Source organism: Acinonyx jubatus, chromosome B3 (assembly GCF_027475565.1).
Source record: "Acinonyx jubatus isolate Ajub_Pintada_27869175 chromosome B3, VMU_Ajub_asm_v1.0, whole genome shotgun sequence".
Classification (NCBI taxonomy): Eukaryota; Metazoa; Chordata; class Mammalia; order Carnivora; family Felidae; genus Acinonyx; species Acinonyx jubatus.
The window spans coordinates 140,464,652-140,490,194 of record NC_069386.1 but is presented as its reverse complement, the minus strand read 5'-3'; the positions used below and the strand labels follow the sequence as shown (position 1 = coordinate 140,490,194).

Below are 25,543 nucleotides of genomic sequence, written 5' to 3'. Positions count from 1 at the left end.
AGCCTTTATCTCTCCAAACTTTTCCAGAGACTAACTCTTTGTTTCAAAAGCTAACCTCAAGATTTACATTAATGGATTCATCAACTCAATGTGCCGTATCAATCTGGTATTTAACACTGGTGTATTTTGCCTTCTTTGACTGTATTTAATATTTGGAATAACAAAGGGAATACCCTTAAAGAAACCACCTAAGCTCAAGCATTGACATTACTCACATTGGTCTCCAATGTTCCTAACAACATAGATGCAACTGGAGACCGCATGCCTCGGAAGAGGCTTACATCGGCTCAAGTGGGTCCATTCTGAGGAGTACAGATCAGAGCAGATAACAATAAAGTGAGGAACTCTTTGCATGGAAAAAACTCACATTTCTTTTCTGTTGGACCTCGGGGTTCCACACACACATCCTTCATCACGCATGACTCCTACCCTGGCAGTTATATCACTGATCCAAGGAGCACCACGGTCTCTCCATTTAGTTCTATATTGTTTATTGATTAATTCAGTAATTCACTAATTATAATTTTGAAGCTGTAGTATTAAAAACAAGGCCTTGCTATCCCTCTTATGGGACTAGAATCATTCTCACAACAAAAGATCTCTGTCATTAACTATCATCAGCTTCTCACGTATGTATTAATCAAAGTAATACTTCATACTAATCCCGTAATCGTTACTAGGATACAGTTCACATGCTTTGATTATATTTCATACCTTTTACCAATACAGTGAATATCCTCAAACAAAACCGAGGAACAAAGATAAGAACTTTGATGATGACTCACGTTGGTCTCCAGACTCCTGTAACAGAGCTGCAACCCTACATAGAGCTCGTGATCAAGGAAGAATCCTTAAATCTGGAGCAATGTGTCTGTTCTGAGGAGTACGGGGCAGGGCAGATGATAAAAAACGTGTGAGACATTCTCTCCAGTGATTGTTGCTTTTCACTTTTCATTTAGTAAAGCACTTAGGCCAGCATTAATTTGGTATAAATACTTTTTTCTCTTCAGAAAACAAACAAGTGTGATTTTACCACTGACCCAGAATCTGAACATTGTCTATGACTTCTGCTATCTATGGCATCATTAGTCATTCCGGGAAAGGTCATGTACCATTTACTTCCAATGAGCCCCAGGGTTTTCACAGTGCATTAATAGTATTTCTTGCATAATCACATATTTTTATAATTGGACAATGCATCACTCCATTCATATTAATTGATAGATTTATTTATAGATGCTCTCATTTATCCAATTATAATAATAGCATGAAAATGCATGAACTATAAGACCAAAAATGAGATCCTTGTATATTCCTGACTTTGTGTCTAGAGGACCCCTTCAAAATACGGGAATGGACTAAATTTCTTCTGTTGGACCTCAGAGTTCCAGACACGCATTTATCATGAACGACTCATATGCCACCAGTGGTCATCATCGATCCAATATTCTCCCTCTTTGCCTTCAATCATTTCTATTTGTCTAATGATTAAATTATTCATTCACTACTAACAATTTCTAAACACTGTGATTCACCAAACCCCAAAGAGAATTATTATATTCCTAATCTGTACATAGATTATTCCCATATCAGTGTATCTCTTTCATTAATTATCCTCAGTTTTCCACAGGTGGGTTAATTAATATAATTTTCATATAGCCCATACTTATCACTGAAACACAGTGCCTTCTTTAATTATACTTTGTCCTTTTAAACAGGACAGTGAATTACCTTTGAAAAAAAAACCCACGTAACCAAGAAAAGAACTTCAACTGTAACTCACATGACTCTGCATCCCCCAACTATACAGAGGCAACCACAGAGCTTGTGCCCATGAAGATATGAAATTAGCCCAAATGCACCCATTCTGAGAACAGAACAGAGCAAGTGATGAAAAAAATTGAGATTGAACTGCCATTGATACTTGCTATTAATTTCCTAGACTCAGGATTTAGATATTTAATTTTTATCATTATATATAAAATATATATTTTAGGGGCTCCTGGGTGGCTCAATTGGTTAAGCATCCAACTTCAGCTCAGGTCATGATCTCACAGTTCGTGAGTTCAAGCGCCATGTCGGGCTCTGTGCTGACAGCTCAGAGCCTGGAGCCTGCTTCGGATTCTGTGTCTCCCTCTCTCCCTGCCCTTCCTCCGCTTGTTTGTGTGTGTGTGTGTGTGTGTGTGTGTGCGCGCAGGTGTGTGCCCACACGCACACGCGCATCCACACAAGTGTGCTCTCTCTCTCAAAAATCAACATTTAAAAATAAATAAGTAAATGAATAAAATATATATTTTAAATGTAAATAAAATTTTCTATAGTATACATAAATATATACTAAGATGTATATAAATAATAACACACATAACTATATAAATATATAGAATGCATAAATAGTTAAATATTTTCAAATATGGTTAAAAATATTTTCAATATGGTTATATATGTTACATATATAAAGTATAATATAAATATATAAATCCATAAAATAAAATATATGAAAAAATAAAATATATTTTTACATATTTTGTGTTTTATGTGTATTTGTGTTTTGTGTATATATTTATAAAAACTAAATACATTTTATTTTTATGTATAAGATCTATATTTTATTATATATCATATATCATATATCATATATCATATATTATATATCTGTCCTAACGTAATGAAAAACTTAACCTTGAGACTGACAATACATTTCATTGTTTTATATATAAGATCTATATTTTATTATGTACCATATATCCTATATCATATATTATATATCTGTCCTAACATAATGAAAACTTAACCTTGAGACTGACAATGTATTTTATTGTTTTATATATATGATCTATATTTTATTATGTATCATATATCTATCCCAACATAATGAAAACTTAACCTTAAGACTGACCCAGAACAACACAACTGACTCTTACAAATCAATGCCTGTAGGATTCTTAAACAAAGAGGTGATACACCGTGATCTACTTATTTTTCATGGGCATCAATGTTTGCGGGTTTATTAATATTTTTTACCTGACCACATATGTCCAGTTAGGCAAGGTTTCACCCTATTTTTCTTTAATTTTTATTTATACTTACTTAATACTTCTATCATTATTCCATTAATAACATATCTACATCTATGAAATCAATTCCGAAGTAGGATCTTTGTAATGATTTGTAATGACCTCGCCTCCTTCTATAGAAACCATTTGTCTATAAAATCAATAGCATTTCTTGCCTAAACCCGTATTTTTTTATAATTGGACAATATTTCACCCCCTTTAGATTTACTTTCATATTTATTATTTCATTGATCCAATTATAAAAATAGAAACAAAAACACATGAACATGAAAACAAAACCAAGATCCTTGTACATTCCTGACACCTGTCTACAGGATCATTTCCCACAGGGGCAATGAAGCAAGTCCTCTTTCTGCTGGACCTTCAGAGTTGTAGACACGCATTCACCATGTAGGACTCATGCACCACCAGTAGTCATCAGGGATCCAATACTGTACCTCCCCTCTTCTTTCTTTATTTCTCCATTGTTTATTGACTAATGAATTCACTCACTATAATTTTAAAACTGTGATTCACAAAACCCCAAGAAGGCATTGATATCCCGAATATTTATCTAGAGTCATTTTCACATCAATATGCCTGTTTCATTAATAATCCTAAATTAAATTTATGCATTAGTCAATGTAATCTTATATATATATATAAAACATTATGTTTTTTATATATATATATAAACATTAGGTTGATATGAAGTGTTATGTTGACCAATTTATAAATGTAACACTAAGGTCAGCTAGTAAAACAGATTAGTCTCTGTGGAAATATGTGTGTGTGTGTGTGTGTGTGTGTGTATATATATATATATATATTCTACAGAGACTAATATACATATATATATAACCTAATGTTTTATTTATATATATATATATATATATATACACACATATGTGTGTGTGTGTGTGTGTGTGTGTGTGTATATACAAAACATTGGCATATTTTATCTTCTTTGATAAATTTTTCAATAACACTTTTGGATATTTTGAAGAATACAGTAAATAACCTTAAACGAGCCACTCAAACCCAAGACAAGGACTCTATTACTCACGTGGTCTCCACGCTCCTACAACATAGATGCAACCTGAGGGCTCACGACCTTGGAGGAATGTTACGATCAGCTTGAGTGCATCCATTCTGAGGAGTACAGAGCGGAGCAGATGATGAAAAATGAGACATTCTTCCATTTACCCTTGATTTACATCTTTCATTTAGGCAGGCATTTAGGCAATCATTATTTGGAGTCTATTTCATTTTCCTCTTAAGAAAACGAACTACTTTGAACTTCCCACTGACCCAGAACATAAACATTGTTATAATTTGTTCTCCAAAGAGCTTACATTCATGTACCATTTATTTCTCTTTGGACCTCAGTGTTTCAAAATATATTAATAGTATTTCTTGCCTCCCACATATTTTTTAAATTGAACAAGGCTTCTACAATTCAGCTTTTTGAAATATGTATTTCCAACATCGATGTTTCGATCATCCAATTGTAATTGTAATTGCATTTCGATCATCCAATGCAAACAATGAAAATGCATGAAGAGAAGGACCACATCTCTTGTGTTGGACCTCAGAGTTCCTCCAGACAGGCATTCATCGCATAAGGCTCATACGCCACCAGTGGTCATCATCGATCCAATGTTGTCCCTCTTTTTCTTCATCCATTTCTGTTTATTGATTGATCAAAACTTGACCTCATTAGTAGTTTCTAAATGCTATGATAACCAATACGATAGGAGAGGCTCTGTATTCCCTAACCCACATCAATGCATCTCTTATTGATTACCCTCAGTTTTCTACACATGGATTAATCAATGTTTCATATATTCCATATTTATCACGGAGATACGGCTGCCGTTTTAAATTGTCTTTCACACATCTTAACAATAAAGTGAATTACCTTTACAAAAACACCGGGAAATGAGAAAAGAATTTTAACTTACTCACGTTAGAGGCAACCAGGAGATCATGGCCATGGAAGATGCTTTAATCAGCTCGGAGATATCCATTCTGAGGACCACAAAGCAGAGCAAGTGACAGAAAAAATTGAGACCGAACTGCCATTGATCCTTGTGCTCCACATTTCATATATTCAGCATTTGTTTTTTTCAATATGTATATATTCTTATCTTACACAAGGAAACACTCAATTTCACTACCAAAAAGAATAAAATTCACTCTTCCTTATCAGAGTATATGTAGCCTCAAAGAGGTGGGACCTTTGTCTATGTATCTCTTAACGGGCATCGCTGTTTTCAGTGGTGACTACAAACATCTCCTGCCTCACCACAAATTTTAATAGGTAGACAAGGCTTCACCCTCTTCTTGGTCCTTACATAGTTGCTTTCAATAGTCCCGCCATTATTCCGTTACTAACGACAAATCTATGCCCACAAAATAACTATATGAGAATATGATCTTTGTACATTCCAGATATTCCTTCACCGAAGGAATTCCAAAAGGAAAAACAGACTAATTAATTTTCACGTTCGCCCCAGAGTTCCAGGCTCATACATGAGCAGGCATCATCACTGCCTCATGCTTGGTCCTCATCATCGCTGTCAACATGTTTTTATTGATTAATTCATCAAATTATATATCTTTTTTTATATATCTTTTATTATATATCTTGTTAACTAATAACAAGAAAATGAACGCTTAGAGACCACAAAAACTTGAAACAAGATCCTTAAATATCTCTAACTTTTGCCTTTAGAATTATTTCCTACTGACGATATCTTTCACTAATTAACCAAAATGTTTCCTTTATAGACTAATTAATATAATGCTTCACATAAGCCTAAAATTTACTATCTGACTACGGTTGTGAGCATTGACTTTATATCACACGTCTAATCATGCAATGAAAACCTTTTTTAAAAGACCACAAAACCAAGCAAAGAATTTTGACTATTCCATTGTTCTCTGTGCTCATAACACATAGATGCAACCACAGAGCTCATGACTATGGTGGAATGGCTAAACCAGCCAGGTGGGACCATTCTAAGGAGTACAAGACAGAGCAGACGATAAAAAGATTGAGAATTTATGATCACTGGTCCCCCTGCATTCCACATTTCATTCACTCAGTCATTAATAAGCATTAAGTTGGGATAATGTATATTTTATTTTTCTTAGGAAAATAAACCATATCAATCTTGTAGCTGATAGCATGAACACTGACTGCTACTCAAAGAATAACACCACTATGCCGTATATTCCCTAATAGGCATTTGTTTTCAAAATATATTGATAGCCTTTCTTATTTAACCACATATTTTTGTAATTAGATGATATTTCACCCACTTCTTATTTATTTGTTTGTTTATTCATTTATTTATTTATTATGTCATTGGCCCAATTAAAAAATAGAATGTATGAACATAAAAGACCAAAAACAGGATTATAGATGAGATTTACTTACAAATCATTTATCCAAATATAGTAGTAGTACAAAAATGTGTGAACACAACTAAAAACAAGATCCTCATATATTTCTGACATCTGTGTATAAGATCACATCAAACAATGGGAACAGACTACATTTCTATTGTGTTGGACGTCAGAGTTCCAGATACATATTCATCGCAAATGACTCATAACATACACCACCAGTGGCCATCATCGATCCAATATTGTCCCTTTTTTCCTTCATTCAGCTCTACATTGTTCATGGACCAACTCACAAATTCATTAACAATAATTTAAAATCCTATTAGTCAGAAAACTCAAGAGTGACAATACTCCTCATTTGTATATAGAGTCATTCTCTCATCAATATATCTTTCATTAATTACCTTAAATTTCCTGCATGTAATCATTAACATAATGCTTCATATGAATTCAATATTATCACTAGGCTACGGTTCGCTACTTTTGACTCTACATGGCACACTGACCAGCCTTTAAAAAAAAAAAAACAAAAAACACAGCTGAAACTGAGACAAGAACTTGACTCACATTGGTCTCTGCTTCTAACACACAGACGCAATCACGAGCTCGCCACCATGAAACAATGCTTAGTCAGCTCAGGTGTGTCCATTCTGAGAAGTACAAAGCACAGTTAATGGTTAAAAAAAAGAAACTTAAGACCTTGTCTCTCCATTGACCCTCGTGTCTCACATCCCATTTACTCATTTAGGTCTTTATAAATATTTCATGTCATGAATAGATTTTTCTCTTAATAAAAGGAACAACCTCAAACTTGACACTGGCTCAGAAAGACTAGACCCTTACTTGTCTATGTAACTCTGAGCTAAAGAGATAACACCGTTTTTCCACTTATTTCTTAATGAACATATGTATTTCCAATTTTATTAATACTTCTTGCCTCACCATATATACATAGTTCATAGTTGAATAATCCTTCTCTCTCTCTCTCTCTCTCTTTTACCTATTATGTATATTTCTTTAATGGCTCTATCATGAATCTACTAATAATGACAAACCCAAATATACAAACTCAAAATAAGAACACGATCTTCGTATGTTCTTCACATCTACCTACAGGATCCAACAGAACAGAAGGAGTAGATGATTTCTTACGTTGGCCCTCAGATATCCAGATACATATTTCTCATCACCCATCACTCATCCACTGCCAGTCGCCATCACTGGCCCATCAGAGGCCCACTTTTGCTTCCTTCCTTTCTACACTGGCAGTGATTAAATCATGAATTCTTTGAAAATATTAAAATGGGTATAATTTGCAAAAACTGAAGCATAAGATGCTGGAACACCCTTAAATCCTAATATGGGATTGTTGCCAACATAGGTTCTATTTCTCTCATTAATCAATCTCAATGCTACGTATTAAATTAATGAACACCATGTTTTATATCGTATTTATCAGTTAGCCATGGCGAGCCTTTTTATTATATTTATCACGTTTGAATAATACCACAAACACAAACAAATGACCCAAACCAAAATGAAATTTTTGACCATTACTCTCCTTGTTCCTAACACAAAAGCAACGTCACGTGATAATCTTGACCGCAGTGGACAATGAATCAGCTCAAGCATCTATTCTGAAGACAACCAGAGAAGGTGATGAAAAGGCTTAGACTTTCTCTCCACTGACCCCAACACTCACTCACATAATCATTTAAGTATTTATTAACTTACGGAAATATTTACTTATTTTTACCTTAAAAATAAACTTCAAATCTGGAACTAATTCAGACAATAACTGACTACTGCATTTTATTGTTTATATCAACCGTAGTCAAGACATAATACACTTGGTCCTTTTATACGTATTCTAATGTATATTAATACTTTTCCCTATATTAATGTTTATTTATTTTTGAAAGCAACAGTGTAAGCAGGGTAGGGACAGAGAGAGAGAGAAAGAGAGGGAGACACAGAATCCAAAGCAGGCTCCAGGCTCTGAGCTGTCAGCACAGAGCCTGATGCAGGGCTCGAACCCATGAACTATGAGATCATGACCTGAGTTGAAGTTGGACACTTAACCGACTGAGCCACCCAGGTGCCCTTCCCTTGCTACACATTTACCAAAGAACAATACTTCAACCTCTTCACCTTTATCCATTTATTCATTTGTTTATTCTACCATTAATAACTTTATTAATTATTAAACTTCATGAACACAAAGACTGACAACAAAATCCTTATATATTCCTGACATCTGTATATAGGATCCTTATACGCGTGAGAAACAGACTAGATTACTTTTCTATCAGATCTGAGTTCCAAACACAGAGCAGTCATCAGATATGACTCATATGCCACCAGCTGTCATCGTTGATCTAAGGCTGGCCCTCTTTCTTTCCATTCTCATAAACATTTATTCATTAAGCCATTAAGCAAAAAATGCACATGAATTAAAAATATAAGAATATATTCCTTCAACATTCCTAACATCTACCTCTACAGTATTACAGAGACTAACTCTCATTAACTGACCTCAGTGTTACATTTACAGATTAGGAAACAAAATGCTTCTTATCAATCTGATACTAACTTCATTAATTAATAAATTCCTGGGGTACCTGAGTGTCTCAGTTGGTCAAGCATTTGACTTCCACTCGGGTCATGATCTCACAGTTCATGGGTTCGAGCCCCGCCCACGTCAGACTCTGTGCTGACAGCTCAGAGCCTAGAGCCTGCTTCAGATTCTGTGTCTCCCTCTCTCTCTGCCCCTACACCCCCCTTGTGCTCTTTCTCTCTCAAAAATAAATAGACGTTAACATTAAGTAAGCAATTAATTGTTATATTTGCCTTCTTTGATTATGTTTAATACTTATAAATAATATACTGAATAGCCTTAAGCAAACCAAGATAAAAGCTTTGAGTTTTACTCACATTGGTCTGTATGCTTCTACAACATAGACACAACCTAAGGGCTCGTGACCTTGGAAGAACGTTACAATCAGCCTGAGTGTGTCCATTCTGGGGGGGGTACGGAGCAGAGCAGACGATAAAAAAAGAGACATTCTTCCACTGCTCTTTGCTCTACATCTCTCACTTAGGCATTTAGGAAATCATTATTGGAGTGTATTTATTTCATTGTCTTTTATAAAAATGAACTGCCTCAAACTTCCCACTGACCCAGAATATAAAAACTGTCTATGGGCACCTGGGTGGCTCAGTTAGTTCAGCGTCTGACTTCAGCTTGATCATGATCCTGTGGTGTGTGGGTTCGAGGCCCGCATCCAGCTCTGTGCTGACAGCTCAGAGCCTGGAGCCTGCTTCTGATTCTGTGTCTCCGTCTCCCTCTGCCCCTCCCCTGCTCATGCTCTGTCTCTCTCTCTCTCTCAAAAATAAATAAACATTAAAAAATTAAAAAAAAAAACAACTGTCTATAATTTGTACTGTCTATATCATCCTATCCAAAGAGGTGACAGTCATATACAATTCATTTCTGTTTAAACTTCAGTGCCTTCAAATTATATTAATGGTATTTCCTGTCTCCTCACATATTTTTAAAATTGGACAATGTTTCTACAATTCACTTTATTCTTTATATATTTCCTCATTGATATTTCATTGACCTAATTATAATAAAGAATGGAAATTCATGAAGAGAGACACCACATCTCTTTTGTGTTGGACCTCAGAGTTCCAGACACGTATCGTTTATCACCTGTGACTCATACACTGGCAGTTATCATCACTGATCCAGAGAAGACTACTTTCTCTTCATTCATTTCTACATTGTCTATTGATTAATTCATTAATTCACTAATTACCATTTAAAACTATATGATTCACAAAACTCCAAGATGGAACTCTTATGCACGATATGCATAGAATCATGCACACATCAATATCTCTCTCATCAAGTGTCTTGTTTTTCATAAACACTTTAATCAATGTATTGCTTCATTTTAATCCTATAGTTGTCACTGAGACACAGTTGGCTTTCTTGGATGATATTTCATACTTTGTGTTAATACAATGATTACCCTTAAACAAAATACCAGAAACAAGATGATAACTCTGAGTATTACTCACATTGGTCTCCTGTCTCCCCAGTACAGAAATGCAACCCAAGGGCTCTTGATCAGGTGAGAATCCTTAAAGCACATCCAATGGTCTGTCCTGAGGCATATAAAGCAGAGCATATGATAAAACGAGTCAAGACATTCTCTCTCTCTTGCTTTTAATCTCTTATTTAACCAGTTATTGCTTAGTTATTAATTGCTCTAAATATTTTTTCTCATAAGAAAATGAACAACTTTGATTTTACCACTGAGCCAGAAGCTGAACATTTGTCTATGATTTCTACTGTCTATGACATCCTTAGCCATACATGTAAGAAGAATCACGTACCACTTACTTCTAATTGAACTTCAGAGTCTGTTAATAGTATTTCTTGTATAATCACAGATTTTTATAATTGGACAATGCTTCATCACTTTCATCTTTATTTATGTTTGTTTATTGATTATTTCATTGGTCCAATTATAAAAATTGAAAGGAAATGAATGAAGACCAAGGCCAAAAACAAGATCCTTATATATTCCTGACATCTGTCCACACAGGATCTCTGCAAACAATGGGAATAAACTAGGTTTTCTCTTCTGTTGGACCTCAGAGTTCCAGACACGTATTCATCGTGAACGACTCATACGCCACCAGTGGTCATCATCGATCCAATATTGTTCCTCTTTTCCTTCATTCAGTTCTAATTTTTTTATCGAGTAAACCATTAATTCACTAATAATTTTAAATTCTATAATTCACAAAAACTGAGAAAGAACGTATACCTCCCTGAGCTCTACTTTGATAATTCTCACATCAATATCTCTTTAACTGGTTATCCTCAGTCTTCTACGCATGGATTAATCATTATAACAGCTTGCCTAGCCCACATTTATCACTGAGATACAGTGCCTCCTTTCATTATATCTTAGAGTTTTCAATAATACAATGAATCACCTTAAAAGAAAAACAACACATATGCCGAGAAAATAATTTCAACTGTTACTCACATTAATTCTCATCCTCCCATTATATAGAGGCAACCATAGAGCTCCATAATCGTGGAAGACGTTAAATCAGCTCAAGTGTGTCCATTCTGAAAAGTACTGAGCAGAACAAGAGATAAAAAGGAAGGAGATACTATGTTCATTGGTCCTCGTATTCCATCTTGAATTTAGTCAATTACTAAGCAGTGAATTTTATTGTCCTATAAGCCAATGAACAATATTGATCTAGCTACTAATAAAGAATGTGAACATGGACTGTGACTTATCAATAACTGTAGCGTCCTCCAATAACAACTCTTACACCATATATTCCCTTATAGACATCAGCATTTTAAATATACATGAATACTATTCCTTACCTAACCACATATTTTTATAATTGGACAAGATTTCACTGCTTTCATCTTTATTTATTTATGTGTTTGTTTATAGATTATTTCATTGATCCAATTATAAAAATTGAAACAAAATGCACAAACATAAGAACCCAAAACAAGACCCTTGTATGTTCTTAATATCTATCTATTCCATCACCTCCAACAGGACAATAAGCCAGATTCCATTTCTGTTGGACCTCAGAGTTCCAGACACGTATTCATCGTAAACGACTCATACGCCACCAGTGGTCATCATCGATCCAGTAGTGCCCCCCTTTCCTTTCATTCAGTTCTATGTTGTTTATCGGCTAATTCATTAATTCACTACTAATAACTTTAAAACCCTCATTCACAAAAGCCCAAGAAAATCATGATATCCTTAATCTGTAAATAGAATCATCCTCACATCAATATATATCTTTTTAAAATTAGGCTGTTAGTCATTCATGCATTAATCAATATAATGTTTTCATAAAATTCAGTATTTGTCACTGAGCTATAGTTGGCTTTCTGTGATTCTACTACACAGAACTTTCAAATAATGCACTGAATACACTGGAAAAAAATCACTGAAACTAAGACACGAAATCTGATATTACTCACATGGTTCTCTGTGCTTCTAACACAGACATGCAACCACAGAGCTCACCGCCACGGAATATTGCTTAAATCAGCTCGAGGTGTGTCCATTTTGAGAAATGAAAAGCAGAGTTGGTGATAAAAAATAAAATAAAACAAAACATTTACTTACATTGATGCTTGCTTTCCACATTTCATTTACTCAGTCATTCAGATATTTATGAATATTTCATAACATTGTTTTTTTTTCTTTTAACAACAACAGCACCAAAAATCCTCAAACTTGAGATGGATCAAGAACAATAAAATGGACTCTAAATTGCTCATGTCTAAATGACCCTTGGCCAAAGAAGTGACACTCTTGATCCATTTAATTCTTAACAGGTGTCAGTGTTCACAATTTTTATTAATATTTCTTGCCTAAAAACAGGTCTTCAAAGTTGGACAAGGCCTCACGTTTTTGTATTTATCTGCTGTTTCTATATCTTCAATGGTTCTATTACTGATCTATTTCTAATAATACATCTAAATCTATGAACCCAGTAAAAACATTCTTTGTACTATCCAAAAACCTGTCCTTAGGATCAAATAAACAGAGAGAAAGACTACGTATTGACCTGGACCTCATTCAGCGTCCCTAACTCATCTGCCACCAGTCATTATCACAGGTACATAAAAGACCCACTTTTTCTTCATTCATTTCGACATTTATACCAGTTACATCATTAACTCATCGATTATAGCAAAATACATCATTAACAAAAACTGAAGAATCAGCAGGTTGAATTCCCTAACTTCTATCTATAGAATAAATGCCAACATAGATTATCTCTCTCTCATCAGTCAATCTCCATGTTACGTATCATCACTTAATCGGTATGTTTCCTAGCTGTGTTTACCATTGGGCAACACCTTACTTTTTGATGCTATTTATGAACTTTTAATAACACTGTGAATACCCTAAGGGAAATGACCCACACCAAGACAAAATCTCTTGCTACTCACCTTGGCTTACCCTCCTAAGACCCAGGCCACACAACAATCTTTCTTCATCAGGGCAGAAGCTGAAATCAGCTAGAGCATCCGTTCTGAAGAGTACTGAACAGAGAACATGATAAAAAATGAGACATTCTTCCACTGACCCTTGCTCTACAATCTTCATTTAGTCGGCCACTTATGAAATCATTCTTGGAGCATATTTATTTCGTTATCTTTCATAAAAGCAAACCACTTCGAACTTCCCACTGACCTACCATGTAAACGTTGCCTATTGTTTGTCCTGTCTGTATCATCCTAGCCAAAAAGGTGACAGTCTCATACTGTTTATTTCTCTTTGGACTTCAGCGTTTTCAAATTATACCAATAGTAATTCTTGCCTCCCCACGTATTTTTAAAATAGGGCAAGGTTACTACAACTTATGTTATTTTCTATATATTTCCTCATTGATATTTCATCGATCCCATAATAATAGTGAAAATTCATGAAGAGAAAGACCACATCCCTTGGACCTCAGAGTTCCAGACACGTATCCTTCATCATCCACGACTCATACGCTGGCAGTTATCATCACTGATCCAGAAAAGACCACTTTCTCTTCATTCATTTCTATATTGCTTATTGATCAAGTCATTAATTACCATTTTAAAACTGTCTGATTCACCAAAACTCCAAACAGTCTTTTCCCTATTATTGCCCTAATAATGTATCTGGAACCATTCCCACATTATTATATCTGTCATATTTATTATCAGTTTTTCATAAATGCTTTAAATCAGTATAATACTTCATTTTAACCCCATATTTGTCACCAGAACACAGTTCATGGTCTTTGAGTATGTTTCATATTTTCTCATTGCTCCCGTGAATACCCTTAGATGCACCACCCAAACGAGACAAGAATTTTGATTCTACTCACACTGATCTTCCTACTCCTTCCAGAGCAATCCTAGAGCTCCTGATCAGGGAAGGATCCTTACATCAGGTGCAGCGTGCCTGTTTCTGAGGAGTTCAAGGCAGAGCAAATCATAAGAAAGGTTGAGACATTATTTCCATTGGTCTTGGCCAATGTCTGACACGTAGTCAGACATTTGGGCAATCATTAATTTGGTGTATATATATTTTTTCCTTTAAGAAAACAAACCCACTGACCCAGACTATGAGCATTGTCTGTAACTCCTCCTGTCTGTATCACGCTTAGCTCTCCAGATAACAGTCTTGTGCAACTTGCTTCTAATCGAACTTCAAGGTTTTCAGAGTCTGATAATAGTATTTCTTGCCTAACCACATATTTTTATTTTTAATCACATATTTTTATAATTAGACAATGCTTCACTTCATTCATCATTTTTATTTAGATATTTCTAGAATATTTATAGAATCTATGTATCGAATTATAGCAATACATATAAACGCACAAACACCAAGACCAAAAACAAGATCTTAGTATATTCCTGACACCTGTCTATTGGATGCCTTCAAATAACGGGAATGTACTAGATTAATTTTCTCTTGGACCTCAGAGTTCCACGTATTCATCGTATACGACTCATACGCCACCAGTGGTCATCATCGATCCAATATTGTCCCTCTTCTCTTTGTGATACTCTCTTTGTATTTTGATTAAATCATTGGTTTGCTAATAACTTAAAATCCTATTATTCACAAAAATTGAAATGAGCCTTTGTGTCCTTAAACTGAACACAGACTTAGTCTCACTTTTCCTTCATCATCAGTTTTCCATACATGCATTCATCAATATATTGTTTTATAAAATTCAGTATTTATCACAGAGCCACAATTGGCCTTCTGTGATTCTATATGGAATTTTCGAATAATACACTGAACGTGCTGAAAAAGAAATCACTGAAACAAAGACAAGAAATTTGCCCATTACTCACATCCATCTCTGTGCTTCTGACACACAGATGCTGTCACCAAGCTCACCAACCAGGGAGGAATGCCTGATTAGCTTGAATGTGTCCATTCTGAGAAGTACAAACCACAGTGATGACAGAAAAAAATGATGACATTTTTATTCCCACTGATTCTTGCTTTCCACATTGAACTTACTCATTTAGGAATTTATAAATCTTTCATAATGTAGATTTTTTCTCTTAACAAAAAGGAAACCTTCAAACTTGACACTGATCCAGAATAATAAAAATGACTCTTAATTATTCATATCTATATAATCTTTGGCAAAAGAAGAGACACCCTGGAAACATCTATTTCATAATGGGCATCAGTGTTTGCAAATTTTGTTAGTATTTCTTGCTTCACCATGTTACGTTCCTAATTAGACAGTAATTTGCCTTTTCATCTTACTCTATTATTTATATTTCCTTTAGTGGTTCTATCATTGGTCCATTCATAACAACACATCTAAACGTATTCATCCAAAATAAGAACATGATCTTTATACTTCCTAACATCTACCCATACGATCAAGTAAATAGAGAAAACAGAATATTTATTGTATTGAACCTCAGGGTTCCAGACACCTACTATCCACCGTCCATGACCCGTGATCACCACTGGTTCCCTTAGAGGCCACTTTTAGTTTATTCATTTTTATATCTGTATCAATTAAGTCATACCTCCACTGGGAATAATAAAATACACCCACGATTAATAAAAACCAAAGAACATGATACTTGAACATCCCTAACTTCTCCCTATAGAATTATTGCCAAAATAGATACCTCTTTCATTAATAAGTAGCAATGTTACATGTTATCGATTAATCAACGTAATGTCTCAAATCATATTTATCATTGAGCCATGGTTAATTTTTCACTGTATTTATTATGTTTGAGTAACACCACGAAAGCCCTTAAACACATGACCCACACCAAGAAAAGAACTTTAACTATTACTCGCCTTGGGCCCTTTCCTAGAGAAGGGAAACATGGTGACCTTGATCACAAGAGAGGCTGAAATCACCTTGAGCTTCTATTCGGAAAAGTACCGAACAGAAGTGATAAAAAAAAATTGAGACTTTCTCTCAATTGATCCATATATTTGTTTATTGCTTCTTTCATGGTTCAACTATAATAAGAAGTGAAAATGAATGAAGAGAAAGACCACATTGTTCTTGTATTGGACCACACGTATTACTCGTCACCTGGGACTCATACACTGGCAGTTACCATCATTGATCCAGAAAAGACCACTTTCTCTTCATTTATTTCTATCCTGTTTATTAATTTATTAATTCTCTAATTATAATTTTTAACCTCTATTATTGACAAACGCCGAAAAGGCTTTGATATCCCTAATATGCTTCTAGAGCCATTTTCAGATCATTACATCTCAGTCACGTATCACTTTTTCATACATGCATTAATCTAGATCATATTTCCCATAAATCTCTTATTTATCAGTAAGGATCAAGATGGCCTTCTCTGATTATATTTCAACGATTTCATGACTAAATACCCTTAGACAAACAACCCAAATCAACACAGAGAAATTTGTTTACACTTACACTGGTCTCCAGTCTCTTAAAACAGGTGATGCAACCCTGCAGTTCGAGATCAAGGAAGAATCTTTAAATCAGGTTCCGTGTGTCTCTTCTAAGGAGTACAAAGCAAAGCAGGTGATAAAATGGTTGAGACATTCTCTCCATGGAGCTCTGCTTCAACATTCACATAGTTATTTAGGCAATCATCAATTTAGTGTATATATTTAGTCTGCTAAGAAAACAAACAACTTGGATCTTACCACTAAGACAGAATACGAACACTGTCTATATAACTTACACTGTCTACATCATCCTTACCCTAAGAGGTAACAGTCAAATGCCATTTATTTCTAATGAAACTTCAAGGTTTCCATAAAATATTAATAGTATTCCTTGCCTCACCACATATTTTTATAATTGGACAATGCTTCACGCTATTCATTTGTTTATTTATGTATTTATTGATTCTCACATTTATCCAATTATAATAATAAAACAAAAATACTTGAATACCAAGACCAAAAATAAACCCTTTATTTATTCCTGAAATCTGTCCATAGGATGCCTTCAAACAATAGGAATGGCCTACACCAATTTTCTGTTGGACCTCAGAGTTCCAGACACGTATTCATCGCGAACGACTCATACGCCACCAGTGGTCATCATTGATCCAATATTGTCCCTTTTTTCCTACATAGATTCGTATTTGTTTATTGATCAAATAATTCACTAACTCACTAATTAGTGAATTCATGAATTCACTAATAATTTTTAAGCAGTACAATTTTAAAAAAGAGACTTGAAGTCTCAAATCTAAATATAGAATTAATCTCACCTCAATATAGCTCTCTCATTAATATCCTCAGCTTTTCCTATGTGCATTAATCAATGTGTTTCATACATCCCATATTTAACACTGAGATACAGCTGCCTTCCTTAATTATAGTTTACACTTTTTAATAATACAGTGAATAACCTTAAACCCACTTAAACTGAGAAAAAAACTTCAACTATTACTTACATTACTCTCCATCCTCCCTATTACACAGAGGCGAACGCATGCCCATGGAGCATCATCCCTAGGGAGTTCATTCTGAGGCGTGCAGAACAGAGCAGATGATAAGGAAAACTGGAACATAATCTGGATTGATCCTTGCTTTCTATATTTCATTTACCCAGTATTTAAGTCTTTATTATTTTTTCTTTCTATGTATTTTCATCTTACAAAAACTCAATCTTTAGTCTGAGAAAGCAGTAAAGCAACTGTCACTTAGGCATGTCTATATAACCGTGCTCAAAGAGATGACCTTTTTATCTATTTATTTAATGGGCATCAGTGTTTTCAACTTTTAGTAATAATATCATCTGCCTTGCCACATGTGTTTGTCTTTGGACAATTCCTCACCCTACTCTTCCTTATATGTTTATTTATACCTGCTTGATGGTTTCTATCATTGATCCATTCATAATAACAAATCTGTAGCTATGAAAAATTACAGGAATATGATTTTACTCCTGACATCTCTCTGTGGAGAACAATTTCAACAGAAGGAACAGACCAAATTATTATGTTCTGTGTTGGACCTCAGAGTTTCAGACATATAGTTTCATTGTCCATGACTCCTACGCCACTGGCCATCATTGGTCCACGACTGAGTCGCTTCTTACTTCATTTCTACTTTTTACAAATTAAATAATTACTTCATTGATAATTATAAAAATAATACATGGTTCACAAAAAGCCAAAAATAAGATCCTTGAATATCCCTAACATCAGTTTACAGAATCATTATCCAAATGGACTGTTAACTCTTGTCTCAATCAACCTCCATCCTGTACATTTTTTATTGATTAACACGGTGTTTCCTACCACATTTATCATGAGGCCATGGATAACTTTTTATTAATTTCGTACTCTTCCATGATACCCTGATTACCCTTAAACAAATGTCCCATTCCAAGATAGCCACTTTGACCATGTTGGCCTTCACCTCTTTCCATACTCAAAGGAAGCATGACAACCTTGATCACAGCAGAAGCTGAAATCAGTTCAAGCATCTGTTCTGAAGAGTGACAAGCAGACAAGATGACAAAAATATTGAGATATTCTCTCCATTGATTCATATATCCCCAACTGCTTGCTCGTACCATTTCGGCATTGATGACATTGTTGTGATTTTTCCCTTAATAAATCAACTGTTGAAGCCATAACTGACTCAGTAACTATTCCTTTCCATTATCCACATCCTTCTTACTCAGACATAGACACATGAATCTTTTATTTTCCATTCTGACTTACATTAACATTTTACCTATTATATATTTTGGCAATGGACCATGCTTCGCCCTCTTCATATTTATTCGTTTATATGTTATTAATCCTATTTATTTTTTACAATGGTACGTTTAAACGTTCATGTACACAAAGGCCAAGAACATGAACTCACTTATGCCTGACATCTCTCTAAAGGATCACTGCAAATGAGGCGGGGGGCGGGGGAGGGAAGGACTGGATTTCTTCTGTACTGGACCTCAGAGTTCCAGACCTGTAGGGTTCATCATCAAAGACTCATACGTCAACACCTGCTGTCATTTATCCAGGTATGTCCCTGATTATCTTCAATCATGTCTACATAGTTTATTGATTATTTCATCAGTTCACTAATAATAATCAAACAATACCTAGGGAGGGGTCGCAAAAACTCGATATAGGTCCCTTGAATATCTCAAATATTGTCTACAGAATTCTCACTGACAATGTATACCGTTCATTAATTGACCTCAATGTTTCCTACATAGATTAATTAACATAATGCTTCATAGTAACCTCATTCTAATTATTTGCCAATGCCGGCAATCATAAATTATTTTTCATAACTTTTTAATAGGGCAGTGAAAGCCTTTTTGAAAAACCACAAAACCAAGAAAAGAATTTTGACTATTACTCACGTTGTGATCCATGCTCTTAACACATAGAGGCAAACAGGGCTCATGACTATGGTGGAAAGTCTAATTCAGCCGAGTGCAACCATTCTAAGGGGTACAAGACAGAGCGGATGATAAAAAGATTGAGACCTTGTGTTCATTCATCCCTGTGTTCCAACTTTCAGTCAGTCATTTAGGTAGGTAATGGTTTGGGACAACATATATTTCATTTTCTATTAAGTAAACAAACCATATCAATCTTGCCCATGCCAAAGAAAATAAACACTATCACTTAACGCTTGCCATCAACTTTAGCCAAAGAGGTAACACCCTCATAGCATCTCTTTCCTAATGGATACCAGTTTTTGCAATATAATGAATTATTACTATATTATAGTAATTTTTGCCTCGCCACATATTTTCATAACTGGACAAGGCTTCATATTCTTCATTTAAATCTGTTTACACATTTGTGTATTAATCATTTCATTGATCCAATGATGAAAATTCATGGACATAATGACCAAAACCACGATCTTTATATATTCCTGATCTTTGCCTCTAGACAGCATCAAATGGGGACAATGAACTAGATTTCATCTGTTTTGGACCTCAGAGTTCCAGACACGTATTCATCGTATACGACTCATACGCCACCAGTGGTCATCATCGATCCAATATTGTCCCTGTTTGTCACCATTTGTTTCTACATTATTTATTTATAAATTCATAATTCAGTAATCACAATTTTAAAAATACTTATTCGCAGAAACCCACAAAGAGCCTAGAAATCCCTAGGATCTATTTAGAATCATTCTCATGTCAATATCACTTTCATTAATTATCCTCAATTTTTATTATATTCAGTAATCAATATAATGCTTCATACTAATCCCATTTCTCTCAGTGGGCTATTTGGATTTCATCAGTTATACTCTGCAGTTTTCAATAATGCACTGAACACCCTGAAACAAAGACTGAAACTTTGACTATTACTCACATGGTCTCCATGTTCCTAACACATGAATGCAACCCGAGATCACATGATCGTGGAAGAATCCTTAAATCTCGACGGGTCCCATTCTAAGGAGTGCAAAGTAGAGCAGAAAACAAAAAATTTCAGGTCCTATCTCCATTGATTCTTCTCTAACGCATTTCATTTATTCATTTGGACGCTCATTAATTTTTCATAATGAGGTATTTGTTTTAGCTAAAGAAAAGCTTCAACTTGACACTGACCAAGAACAACACAAATGCCTCTTATTTGCCAGTGCCTATATAATTCTTAAGTAAAAAAGGCAAAAATGCTTATTCTTTTTATTGCTTAACGAGCAGGAATGTTTTCAGTTTTATTAGCAAGACTTCCGTGTCACCACATATATTCCTCGCTGGACAGTGTTTCACCTTATTTATCTATATTTTACATTTTTACTGGTTTGGTTGTTGGTTTATTTATAATAATCAATTTAAACATATGAATCTAAAATAAGAAGATGCGCTTGGTGGAATGACTGGGTGGCTCAGTCGGTTAAGCGTCCGACTTTGGCTCAGGTCATGATCTCACGGTTCATGGGGTCGAGCCCCATGTTGGGCTCTGTGCTGACAGCAGGCTCCAGCCTGCTTGGGATTCTCCCTCTCTCTCTGCCCCCATCCCCTGCACTCTCTCTCTCTCAAAATAAATAAAATAATCTTTAAAAAAAAGAATATGAGCTTTGCATATTTCTACATTGACCCATGGATCGTTTACAACAGAAGATAGGCTACATCTTATTTTATGTGGACTCAGAGTTACAGACAGGTAACACTCACGTGTACAATTCCTACCCCACCAGTCATCACCACTGGTCTATGTTTGGACCTTTTTCTCTTCATTTGTCTCTACACTTGCAATGATTAAATTGCTAATACCTTGATAATAAAAATAAATACGCAATTCATAAAATCACAGAAAAAGACCCTTGAATAAACCTAACTAACTTCTATCTGTAGAATCATATAACACATAGATTATATCTTTCACTAATCAACCTCAGAGTTGCACAGTATCAATGAACGAACATTAATACTTCATATCACATTTGTCATTGGGCCATAGTTAATTTTTTGATGATATTTATTACTTTTTGATAATACTGTGAATGCTCTTAAATCACCCACACCAAGGTAAGATCTTTGACAATTATTCACCTTGGTGTCTTTTCTAACACAAAGGTAACATAACAGTCTTAATCACCATGGATACTAAAATCAGCTCAATGAATTAACTCTGAAGATATGATTAAATATGAGACAAGCAGACAATGTGATAAAAGATTGAGTTATTGTCTCCATAGTTTCCACCATTCATTTACATAGTCATTTGAGCATGTATTAGTTTTTGGTAATATTTATTTCTTTTTCTCCTTAATAAAATAAACTTCAAACTAATACCTGACTGAGAGACATACTGATTATTACCTATCACTGTCTAAATCACCCTTAGTCAAATACATAATATACACAGTCCTTTTTTTATCCATTCCTTATACTAATATGTATTTTCCTTAGTATATATTTTATTTTGCTTATGAAAAAAAGGTTCATTGTTCCCATCTTTAGTCATTTATATATGTTTATTTATTCTTCCATTGACACTTTCATAATAATATTTTAAAGCTTCATGAACTCAAGACCAAGAACAAAATCCTTGTACATTCCTGACATCCATCTATAGGTTCCCTTCATAAAGGAGACTGGACCAGATTCCATTTGTGTTGGACCTCAGAGTTCCAGACACATCTCCATAATATATGACCCATATATATCACCCATTGTCACTGGTGGGTCCAGGACTGGCTTTCTTTCTCCATGACCACCTACATTCGTTCATAGTTTAATTCATTAATAAAGAAATATAAATAAATCACACGAAGAAACAAGAATAATATTCTTTAGTATCTCTAACATCCATCTACACAATCATTTCCACTGAGACCTAATTCCTGTCATTAACTCAGTTTAGTGTTTCATATATGCGCTAATCAACAGTGTTTCATATTAATCTGATATTTAACACTGGTATGTCTCACCTTCTTTGATTTTATTAAATAATCTTTTCAAGTATTTATTTAAATTCCACTTAGTTAACATTCAGTGTAACTGAATGTAACATTCAGTTTCAGGTGTACAATATAGTGATTCAACACTTCCATACAAGACCCGGTGCTCATCACAGGTGCCCTCCTTAATCCCCATCCACTATTTCACCCAACCCCCACCCACCTCTCCTCTGCTAACCATCAGTTTGTTCTCTACACTTAAGAGTCTGTTTCTTGGTATGCCCCCCCCTCTCTCTCTCTCTCACCCCCTTTTCATGTTTGTTTTGTTTCTTAAATTCCACATATGATTGAGATCATATGGTAACTGTTTTTCTCGGACTGACATTTCGCTTAGCATAACACTCTCTAGCCCCATCAATGTCAATCCAAATGGTAAGATTTCATTCATTTTGTATGATTATATTTAATGCTTTTTAATAATACAGTGAAAATCTCTTTTAAAACAATAGTCTAGCCAAGAAGAACACAGAACGTTACTCACACTGGTCTCCATGCTCCCCAAAACATAGTGCACCCGACCATGGATGATCTTCTATCAGCTGGAACACATCCATTCTGTGGAATACAAAAGAGCAGAAGAACAACAACAACAAAAAGATGAAGACATCCTCTCCCTTGGTCCTTAATTCCACCTTTGTTTATTCAGCCATGGGGTCAATTAGTAAGTTGTGATCATATCTACCTTACATTCTCTTAAGTGACCAAATAACATCAATATTGCTGCTGATAAAGAGTATGAACATGGACCGCTACTCATACTCAGAAAAAAGGGAAACATCCTGTACCATTTCTTTTCATTTACCACCAATGTTTGCAAAATATATTCATTGTACTTCATATCTCACCACATATTTTTATAATCAGACCATGCTTTACTCCCATCACCTTTATTTATTTGTAATAGGTTTATTGCTATTTTCACTGATCTGATTATATTTGTAGAATAAGAACGAATAAAAGCCAAGACCAAAAACAAGACCCTCGTATATTCTGACATCCGTATAGGCCCATTTCAACAACGTGGAACAGATCTGTTTTTGTTGGACCTCAGAGTTCCAGACACATAGCATTCATCACACATGACTCCTATGCCATCATCAGTCATCATCATTGGTCCAGGACTGGCTTCTTTTTTCTATCTGTTGATTGGTATGTTTATTGATTAACTACCTAATATAGAAATAAACACAAGTCACCAGAATAAAAATCACAAAATCCTTGAATAGCCTTAACATATATCGATAAGATCATTTCCACTGAGAATGAACTCTTTCATTAACTGAACTCAGTGTTTTCCATATTGGTTAACATCATATTGGTTCACATTAGTGATAATGCAATATGGGTATGTTTGGGCTTCTTGATTACCTTAAACACTTTCTAATAATACAGTAATTTTAAAAAGCCAAAACATTCAATCTAAGAGAAGCACATTGACTACGACTCACATTGTCGTCCAGGCTTCTAAGACGCAGATGCAAAGCACACAGCTACTAAACCTGAAGACGCGTGAATGACCTTGAGTGCGTCCATTCTGAGGAGTACAGAGCAGAGAGGATGATAACACATTACGGCCTCCTCGTCATTGATCCTTGCTTCTGCATTTCACTTCTCAGTGACCTAGGCAATCCCTCATGAAGAGTCTCCTGTACATATTTCATTTTCTCTTAAGAAAATGAACAACTTAGGGCCGCCTGGGTGGCTCAGTCGGTTGAGCAACCAACTGCGGCTCAGGTCATGATGTCACGGTTCGTGAGTCCAAGCCCCGCATCAGGCTCCGTGATGACATCTCAGAGCCTGGAGCCTGCTTCGGATTCTGGGTCTCCCTCTCTCTCTGCCCCTCCCCCGCTCATGTTCTGTCTCTCTCTGTCTCTGAAATAAACGTTAAAAAAAAAAAGAAAGAAAATGAACAACTTAGACCTTGCCCCTGACCCAGAAAATGAACACTGACTATTATTTATTTTGTCTAGATGATCCTTAGCCAAAGACTTAACAGTCATGTAACCATTTATTCCTTGTCGGACTTCACTCTTTTCAAATTTATTAATGCTATTTCTTGCCTCACCACGTATTTTTATAATTAGAGCATGCTTTGCCGTATGGATCTTTGTCTATTTGTTGCTTATTTTCATTCCTCCAATTATAATAACGGAATGAAAATGCATGAACAAACACAGAGGCCAAAACCAAGATCTTCGCATAGTCCTGACTTCTGCCTGCAACATCCTGTCAAACAAAGAGAATGCCCAGTTGGACCTCAGAGTTTCAGACACACATTATTCACCATCATCCATGACTCATACGCCACCAGCCGTCATCATCGGTCCAGGATTGGCGGGCTTTCTCTCTGTTCACTTCTAAATTGTTTCTTAAGTCATTCATTCACATACAGTGGATATTCTTAAGCAAACCACCCAAAGCCACACAAGAACTTTGACTATTACTCACATGGGTCTCCACGCTCCTAATGCATACATGCAACCACAGAGCTCGTGGCCATGGACGATGCTTACATCACCCCAAGTGCATCCATTCTGAGGAGTACAAAGCAGAGAAGTTGATAAAGAA

At 35.2% G+C, this 25,543-nt stretch overlaps 1 long non-coding RNA gene, 18 other non-coding genes and 3 pseudogenes across 55 annotated transcripts in view; all 22 read right to left on the bottom strand.

Moving 5' to 3' along the window:
• Window positions 1-25,543, bottom strand: part of LOC106989217 (uncharacterized) — a 112,635-nt gene that overhangs the window by 17,907 nt on the left and 69,185 nt on the right. For 32 of the 37 annotated variants that reach the window (XR_008299703.1, XR_008299686.1, XR_008299689.1 and 29 more), the window contains 10 exons: window positions 25,424-25,509; window positions 24,424-24,509; window positions 23,457-23,530; window positions 20,878-20,960; window positions 19,902-19,985; window positions 15,388-18,045; window positions 14,406-14,488; window positions 12,514-13,587; window positions 5,025-5,087; window positions 4,123-4,208 (listed from right to left, as the gene is read on the bottom strand). This is a non-coding gene — a long non-coding RNA (uncharacterized LOC106989217). Of the gene's footprint in view, window positions 1-4,122; window positions 4,209-5,024; window positions 5,088-5,305; window positions 7,121-10,556; window positions 10,639-11,536; window positions 11,623-12,513; window positions 13,588-14,405; window positions 14,489-15,387; window positions 18,082-19,901; window positions 19,986-20,877; window positions 20,961-23,456; window positions 23,531-24,423; window positions 24,510-25,423; window positions 25,510-25,543 lie in introns of those variants that run through there. The other 5 variants (XR_008299701.1, XR_008299681.1, XR_008299673.1 and 2 more) reach the window with 5 other exon arrangements.
• On the bottom strand, window positions 380-453 carry LOC113601671 (small nucleolar RNA SNORD113/SNORD114 family). The gene has a single exon (XR_003422960.1). It is a non-coding gene; the product is annotated as a small nucleolar RNA SNORD113/SNORD114 family (small nucleolar RNA).
• LOC113601635 (small nucleolar RNA SNORD113/SNORD114 family) lies at window positions 1,373-1,444 on the bottom strand. Its single transcript, XR_003422927.1, has one exon. It is a non-coding gene; the product is annotated as a small nucleolar RNA SNORD113/SNORD114 family (small nucleolar RNA).
• On the bottom strand, window positions 3,433-3,505 carry LOC113601652 (small nucleolar RNA SNORD113/SNORD114 family). The gene has a single exon (XR_003422942.1). It is a non-coding gene; the product is annotated as a small nucleolar RNA SNORD113/SNORD114 family (small nucleolar RNA).
• LOC113601647 (small nucleolar RNA SNORD113/SNORD114 family) lies at window positions 4,641-4,715 on the bottom strand. Its single transcript, XR_003422938.1, has one exon. It is a non-coding gene; the product is annotated as a small nucleolar RNA SNORD113/SNORD114 family (small nucleolar RNA).
• On the bottom strand, window positions 6,633-6,709 carry LOC113601651 (small nucleolar RNA SNORD113/SNORD114 family). Its single transcript, XR_003422941.1, has one exon. It is a non-coding gene; the product is annotated as a small nucleolar RNA SNORD113/SNORD114 family (small nucleolar RNA).
• LOC113601664 (small nucleolar RNA SNORD113/SNORD114 family) lies at window positions 7,624-7,698 on the bottom strand. The gene has a single exon (XR_003422954.1). It is a non-coding gene; the product is annotated as a small nucleolar RNA SNORD113/SNORD114 family (small nucleolar RNA).
• LOC113601649 (small nucleolar RNA SNORD113/SNORD114 family) lies at window positions 8,779-8,851 on the bottom strand. Its single transcript, XR_003422940.1, has one exon. It is a non-coding gene; the product is annotated as a small nucleolar RNA SNORD113/SNORD114 family (small nucleolar RNA).
• LOC113601648 (small nucleolar RNA SNORD113/SNORD114 family) lies at window positions 10,149-10,223 on the bottom strand. The gene has a single exon (XR_003422939.1). It is a non-coding gene; the product is annotated as a small nucleolar RNA SNORD113/SNORD114 family (small nucleolar RNA).
• Window positions 11,129-11,200, bottom strand: LOC128316231 (small nucleolar RNA SNORD113/SNORD114 family). The gene has a single exon (XR_008299831.1). It is a non-coding gene; the product is annotated as a small nucleolar RNA SNORD113/SNORD114 family (small nucleolar RNA).
• LOC113601625 (small nucleolar RNA SNORD113/SNORD114 family) lies at window positions 12,102-12,173 on the bottom strand. The gene has a single exon (XR_003422917.1). It is a non-coding gene; the product is annotated as a small nucleolar RNA SNORD113/SNORD114 family (small nucleolar RNA).
• On the bottom strand, window positions 13,993-14,067 carry LOC113601640 (small nucleolar RNA SNORD113/SNORD114 family). Its single transcript, XR_003422931.1, has one exon. It is a non-coding gene; the product is annotated as a small nucleolar RNA SNORD113/SNORD114 family (small nucleolar RNA).
• LOC113601639 (uncharacterized) lies at window positions 14,999-15,066 on the bottom strand (annotated as a pseudogene).
• Window positions 15,968-16,031, bottom strand: LOC113601674 (uncharacterized; annotated as a pseudogene).
• LOC113601627 (small nucleolar RNA SNORD113/SNORD114 family) lies at window positions 17,554-17,625 on the bottom strand. Its single transcript, XR_003422919.1, has one exon. It is a non-coding gene; the product is annotated as a small nucleolar RNA SNORD113/SNORD114 family (small nucleolar RNA).
• LOC113601650 (uncharacterized) lies at window positions 18,531-18,601 on the bottom strand (annotated as a pseudogene).
• LOC113601656 (small nucleolar RNA SNORD113/SNORD114 family) lies at window positions 19,478-19,552 on the bottom strand. Its single transcript, XR_003422946.1, has one exon. It is a non-coding gene; the product is annotated as a small nucleolar RNA SNORD113/SNORD114 family (small nucleolar RNA).
• Window positions 20,483-20,554, bottom strand: LOC113601623 (small nucleolar RNA SNORD113/SNORD114 family). The gene has a single exon (XR_003422915.1). It is a non-coding gene; the product is annotated as a small nucleolar RNA SNORD113/SNORD114 family (small nucleolar RNA).
• Window positions 21,654-21,726, bottom strand: LOC113601670 (small nucleolar RNA SNORD113/SNORD114 family). The gene has a single exon (XR_003422959.1). It is a non-coding gene; the product is annotated as a small nucleolar RNA SNORD113/SNORD114 family (small nucleolar RNA).
• Window positions 22,631-22,705, bottom strand: LOC113601668 (small nucleolar RNA SNORD113/SNORD114 family). Its single transcript, XR_003422957.1, has one exon. It is a non-coding gene; the product is annotated as a small nucleolar RNA SNORD113/SNORD114 family (small nucleolar RNA).
• Window positions 24,016-24,093, bottom strand: LOC113601642 (small nucleolar RNA SNORD113/SNORD114 family). Its single transcript, XR_003422933.1, has one exon. It is a non-coding gene; the product is annotated as a small nucleolar RNA SNORD113/SNORD114 family (small nucleolar RNA).
• On the bottom strand, window positions 25,226-25,303 carry LOC113601638 (small nucleolar RNA SNORD113/SNORD114 family). The gene has a single exon (XR_003422930.1). It is a non-coding gene; the product is annotated as a small nucleolar RNA SNORD113/SNORD114 family (small nucleolar RNA).